The sequence below is a fragment of the Dipodomys spectabilis genome, unplaced genomic scaffold (genome assembly GCF_019054845.1).
Source record: "Dipodomys spectabilis isolate Male_0828 unplaced genomic scaffold, ASM1905484v1 ptg000601l, whole genome shotgun sequence".
Classification (NCBI taxonomy): domain Eukaryota; kingdom Metazoa; phylum Chordata; class Mammalia; order Rodentia; family Heteromyidae; genus Dipodomys; species Dipodomys spectabilis.
In genome coordinates, this window is record NW_024871278.1 from 190,860 (window position 1) to 197,500 (window position 6,641).

The window sequence follows — 6,641 nt, forward strand, 5'->3', positions numbered from 1 at the left end:
AGTTTTTTTAGTGCTGTGTGCTGAGTCCTTTACACAGGGTGCTCTGCACTGTCTTTCATATATTGCTGTGTGCTGAGTGCTTTCACAGTGTGGTATGTGCTGAAACCTTCAAAATTGTTCTATGTGCTGAGTTTTTGAAGGGTGCTGTGCACTGAGTGTTTTACACAGGGTACTTTGTACTCAGCCCTCCAAAGGGCTGTGTGTGGAGTCTTAAAACAGGGTGCTATGTAATGAGCCCCTGGGAAAGAGTGCTATGTGCTGAGTTTTTCAAAGCATGCAATGTGCTGAGTCCTTTACACTGCAAGCTATGGACTCCCTCCTTCAAAGGGTGCTGTATGCTAATTACTCTACACAGGGTACTATATGCTGTGTCATTCAAAAGGAGCTGTGTGCTGAGTCCTTTGCACGGGTACTTTGTGCTGTTTTTGGAAGTGTGCTGTGTGTTGAGTCATCCCAAAGGGTGCTATGTTCTGAGTCCTTGAGAGGTCATCCTCAACAATCACACACACACAAAAACACACACAAACACACATGAGGGACTCCATGCACCTGCTTAGTATGTGGAGTGAAGGAGATGGAGGAAAGTCTCCTCCAGCTGTGGGGCTGAGGAGAGATTCGATCCCTGGGCCAGGTACTGGGGTTGGGGGGAGTGCTAAGTTGAGGTAAGGCTGCAATTGCCATGGCCTGGAAGCCTTAGAGCCCAGTCAGGGCTGTGATTGCGGCCAGGGGTAGGATGTGTGCCCTAGGGTGGAGGGGGGCCTAATGGAGGAGGAGTCGGGGCCCTGGGGTGCGCTGTGGTTACAGCGATGGGGGGGAGCAGCCGCACCTGCATGGTGGCCCAGGAGTGGAGTGGGGGAGCAAAGAGAGAGAGAGCAGAGAAAAGAGCAAGCACAAGCAGGAGGGGAAGCCTTTTCAGTGGCTGGTGGCCGCTGCAATCAAAGCACAGTCCTGGACAGGAGTGTAGAGCACTCAGAGCCAGCAAGGCAGGCACATCACCTTGGGCAGTCCCATGGGGGCCCAGCGGCCATGGCTTCCCTGAATCTGGCATGGGGAGCATGGTGGCGGCTTCGGTTGTGGAGGCAGAGGAAGCAAGCAGCTGAGGAAGCAGTGGCAGCGGTGATGGTAGGGGTGGCAGCTGGTGCAGCCTGCCTGCAGCTGCCTCTACCCCTCCCAGCAGCGCAGCATTTCCAACATGGCTCTGTGGGCTCAGATCAGTGCCCTCTCGCATTGTCCCAACGGAGATGGCAGGTCCCTGGCTGACTTGCAACCCCGACCCGGTCCCAGCCCCTGGTCCTTGCACTCTGGGCCTGGGTGCACCCAGAGCCATTGCCTACAGCTTCTCCCACCAGCAGGCTTGTGTGGCCTCTACATGGGCCCGCATTTGGGGACTCCCACACCCTGCGAAGCCTCTCCCTCCTCCCTCCCTCGCAGACCCAGAGCACCTCCTGCCTCTTCTCTCCAATCCTGCCCAGGCCTCTCCTGTGCCCCACAGTCCACCCTGGCTCTGCCACAAATACACCCTAGGAGTGGGGGATGGGTGTTTACCCCGGGATCGCACCCCCATCCCTAGTGGCCAGTATCCAGGAAAAGGGCAGATGCAGGGATGGGTGCGGAGGGGGCACCAGAGAACCCTTGGCCTAGAGCAGTGGAAGCCACACAGCCACATCTGCACCCTTCCTCTCCCTGGTGGAAACCTTGTGGCTTTAATCAGAGGTGGGAAGCAGCACCTCCACACCTGCCTTCTCAGGTCTTTTCCTTTTTGCTGGAGGTGATGGGTGTTGGATACAGAAGATAGGCCTCCCTTGCTGTGTGAACCCTTGTCTTCTGTGTTAGGTTACGCTTTCACCTGAGGAGGGTCCCAGACAAGCCCACTAGGGAGGTGAGGGCACTGGGGGTCAGATAGAAGGTAACTATCTGGGAGGAACACACCCCCTCTGAAACACATACACCTGTCCTGTCCTTCCCCCACCCCAGCTGTGAACATTACTCACAGGGTGATCAAATTTCCCAGCTCTGCCAGCCTCTGCTGGTGCTCCTGGTCCATCTGGTCTCCTAGTCCTCCCCAGTCACCCAGAAGCATCTAGGCTGGAAGTAGGTGCCGAAACCAGCCGGCAACGAAAGAAGTCCTGATTTAGGGGGCGAGGACGGAAAAATAAAGGCATAAGACAAAGGATGGGGTCGGGAGGTCTGCAGCTCAAGACTGCAGCCCCGTTTATTTTTAACTCTCCTTATTTATACTATTAGAAGTCAAGAGGTAACCTAAGGTCACCATAGTGCAGAAAAGCAAGAAAAGTCTTTAATAAAAACAAGGGTGCAGAAAGAAACAAGAGAAGGTCAACTGCTAGAAAGTAAAGCAAATTCTACAGACATAGCAAGGCAAACCCGGACACCTGGTGTTTTTCATGAAAGCCAATTCCTTGTACGTGCCTTCAAGTGAGCAAAAGGGTCAAGATGACCTTGGAGCTTTACTGTCAGCTCCCAACAAGTAGGGAGTCCATCCATGTATGTAGCCTTTAGGATCCCATCAAATTCCCCAACAAAGCTCCCACCCAAGGTCAGACAGCCCTCTGGATGCACCATGACCACCTGCTTTGTTTTCTGTCCTGGCTCTGAGGAGTCACCTGTCTCGGCATTCCTTCACACAGTGTCCTGGCTTAGGGTTTTAGTGAATGGGGAGTCAAGGGTGGTTGTTCCCAATGGGAAGGGTTTGGCCCTGGGGAAAGGGAGAAGCAGGGTGGTTCTGTGTTGTTAGAATGGTGTTCCCCTTGGGTGGGAGCCCCTGGTTCTTACAAGGGAACCCCCATGCTTGAGCTTGTACATTGCCCAGATGAGGAACCAACAAACTCAGGAGAGGCACTGCTCTAAGTCTCTGTGTGTGTGTGTGTGTGTGAGAGAGAGAGAGAGAGAGAGAGAGAGAGAGAGAGACAGACAGACAGACAGACAGACAGACAGACAGACAGACAGACAGACAGAGATCATCTTTCTCCTTGTACAGCCTGACTGTGCTTAGGTGAGTGATCAGTTGGCATATTGCAGGTGCTGCATGGTGAGTGTTCTGTGACCAGTTTGGATTTGTGTGTGTGTGTGTGTGTGTGTGTGTGTGTGTGTGTGTGTTGGGAGAGCAGGGAGATGATAGAAATGAAAATATATTTAAGTCACCATATTTAAAAAGAGCAAAAGCATTTTATTTGTGTGTATGTGTGTATTTGTTGTTCTTTTTCATAATGCCCAGTATGAGCCCAGCCACAATTGTTTTCTCCTTCACTGTTTCATGGCTCCTTTGGGGAAGGTTTCAGTATATATTCATTTCCACCTCTTTCCACCTCCCTCTTCCCCTTTCCTGTAGCCCACAGTAGCTGCTGGACCTGCGTGGGTCTCTCTTAGGAGGCCTGTGTGAACTGAGTGGACACCTATCATTCTGTCTTCAGCCAGAAGGCTTGTGAGGCTAGTGGGACCACAGCTCACTCATCCAGCCAGACATTCTGCTCTCATGTGTATAGTTGGAGCTAATTCAAGGGTTGAGAATGTGTCTGCCAAACATAATTAAGGAACAAGATAGGTGGGAGTAGGGCAGGGGCTGTGTAGCTAGGAGTGTCTGGGGAGTGGTGAACGCTGTGACATGGCAAAAGGTTCACCACAACCGAGGATGAGAGGAGAACCTTACCCAGGGCATTGACGGTGTCTGTGGGCATCTGAGAAGGGGGATCTGGGCCCTCACTGGTGGCATGGATTCCCTCCTGGGCCAGTGCATCCATGTGCATTGCTCCCTGGAGTCCTGCAGTCTCCAATCTGTGTCCCACCTGGCCATTTCCAGCTGGGCAGTGGTAGGTAAGTGTGTTTCCCTTCCTGGAGCTTGCTCAATATCAGGCTGTGACAGTTAGCTAGGGCTCTCTGAACGCCAATATCTGTAACCTGCTCCAGACTGCCTGGAAGGAAAAGGGGACCACTGACTTTGTAACCCTTTAAGTTTGATTGGGACAAGTGAAATGCCACCCTTTCCAGGGTTTTTTCTTGAAGCTGGCAATTTCCACTAATGCAACTAACAACCAAAAAGAAAATGCCAGAAATGGATGTGTACCTCAAGCCATAGACTGGTGGCCTTGAGTAAAAAGGCTCAGGGACGACACCCAGGCTCTGAGTTCAAGGCCAGGAGTGAGACAAAGAAAGGAAACAGAGAGAGAGGAGGGAAGGACGAAGGGGAAAAAAGGAAAGGAAGAAAGAAGAGAGCATGCGTGCCTTGGTTTGGAGTCCCTGGATCAAAGGATCCAACCATTCACAATCTCTGTGGGTAACATTTCAGAGCCTAAAGCCAGTATGTAGGACTAAGCCACTGAGCCTTCATCAACTTCATGACATCTAGGAGCTCTGTGGAAACCAACAGCAGGGGGAAGCAGCCTCGGATAGACACTAGGGCTCAGGGTGGGTCACCAGGTTTCAGTCATCTGGGCCCCAGCAAGTTTATTTTCTGTTCAGATAATAAGAAAGTGTCTAAGGGCTAGGGAGGTGTTGGGTGTTGGAGTGAGGGAGTGTCAAGGGCAGGGCAAAGGATAAGCAGGAAGATGAAAAGGGAGGACGATCCCAGGTCAGGTGTGTCTGGACATTGGGGCCATGACCTTGCAAGACAACATAGACCACCAGTTATACAGTCTTTGACCCAGCCACACTTCTATTAAGAGTCCTAGCACCTTGGGTTCACCATTGACTGCCTGGCTGTCGTCCACTTCAGGGTGCCTGTGCAGTACATCCTTGGGGACTGGGACTTTCGATGGCTCAATCTGAAGATGACACCTCCAGTGTTCATTCCTACACCAGAGGCAGAGGTTAGTGGACCACTGGCACAGGACAGCCAGGGAATGAGGACAGAAGTCGGGACATGAGTTACTTCGAGGCTTCCTATAGGGGGCGTAAGGACCACGTGTCTGCCACTCTCAGAGGCAGAGGTGGGTCTCTTTGCTGGCTCAGACTTTAGTCTACATGGCAGATCTGGGATTCATAGAGGGCTGACTGAAGGTGGGGCAGGGTTGGGTAGAGGCTGGTGGGAAAACAAAAGGCAATGGGGTCTGAGCAGGGTTGTTTCTTTGAGGAAATTCACAACCAAAGAACATTGCTGCGATGGATCAGCCCTTTTCTTCTTCCTGAGAGAGAGGGACCTAGAGCCCTCCAGTCTGAGTCCCTTGGCTGAGAAATCCTTTCATATTCACATCCTGTGGTTGGATAACTAGAACTCACCTTGCTGCTCAGTGTCAAGGCAGGACAGTGAGAGATCCTGAGTCGTTGATAAGATCAGGGGATCCTCAGTGTGAGATTGTACTTGAACGTCCTAACTTGGTGCATGGTCAGTCCCATCTAAGACTGCCATGATGTAGGACATAGAATATAGAGAATCAGAGCAGGATGGGGTCTGTTCTGGGAGGCTTGAGTATTTTGTGTGAGCTTTGAGCTCCCGTGTGCCCACCTGCTTTCCTTTCGTGGGTGGGTCTTTGTGAGAAAAAACTTGAAACTAGGGATTGGGTCTTGTCCCTTGTCTTTGATGCTCAAAGGTAGTACTCTACAATTTGAACAAAAGCTCCACTTCCAAATTTTTTGGGTGTTTAATTGGAGATAAAGAGTTCTCATGGACTTTGCTGCCAAGGGTGGCATCCAACTGCAGTCCTCAGATCTCAGTTTTCTGAGGGGATAGAATGAAAGGGATGGAAAAGTATCTTTGGCCGGGTGCCAGTATCTCATGGCTGTCATCCTAGGTACTCAGGAGCTGAGATCTGAGGATCACGGTTCAAAGCTATCAAAAAAGACCTTGAGACTCTTATCTCCAACGAGCCACCAGAAAACTGGAAGTGGTGCTGTGGCTCAAGTAGTAGAGTGCTTGCCTTGAGCTGAAGAGCTCAGGGACAGCACCCAGGCCCAGAGTTCAAGCCCCACAATGGAAAAAAAGAAAAAAAAATCTATGCCTTCAAAGGATGGTAGAGGTGTGTGGGGTGGGGGGTGTGGGGGTGCTGTGGTTGGGAGACCAGATTTCACTGTACAGACATTTCCTCCCCAATTTTTCCCCAGTTTGAAGCCAAAGCTTCAAGAGGACATGGCCTGTGGCAGGCAGGGAGTGGGCGAATGGGTGCAGCGGTGGGATTGTTGTGTCTGTATTCTCTCCATTGAAGGATGGATTTGGATGCTGGGTGACAAAGTCTGATGTGAAGGGTTGCAAGAAGTTTGTAGCCTGATGAAGTTGGGTTTCCTCTGGGTATGCGAAGGTGGCTGAAGCCTAAAGCCGCTGGTGGCTCACAACTGTCATCCTAGCTACTCAGAAGGCTGAGATATGAAGACCGTGGTTCCAAGCCAGCTTGGACAGAAAAGTCTGTGAGACTTGAAGGCCAATGGAACACCAGAGAACAGGAATTGATGCTGCGGCTCAAGTGGGAGAGTGAACACCTGAAGATCTAAGGGACAGTGCCCTGGCCCAGAGTTCAAACGCCATGACCAGCTACAAGAAAAGAAGGGGCTAAGTTTTCTGCACAGCAGTGTGTACAGTTGGAACTGCCATGCTGGACTATGAGACATTCCAGATATGTGAGAGGCTTACTGGTTTGTCTATAGTAGGTCTGATGAGGGTAGTGCCAACTTCTTGAGGGTGGGATGTGATCCTAATG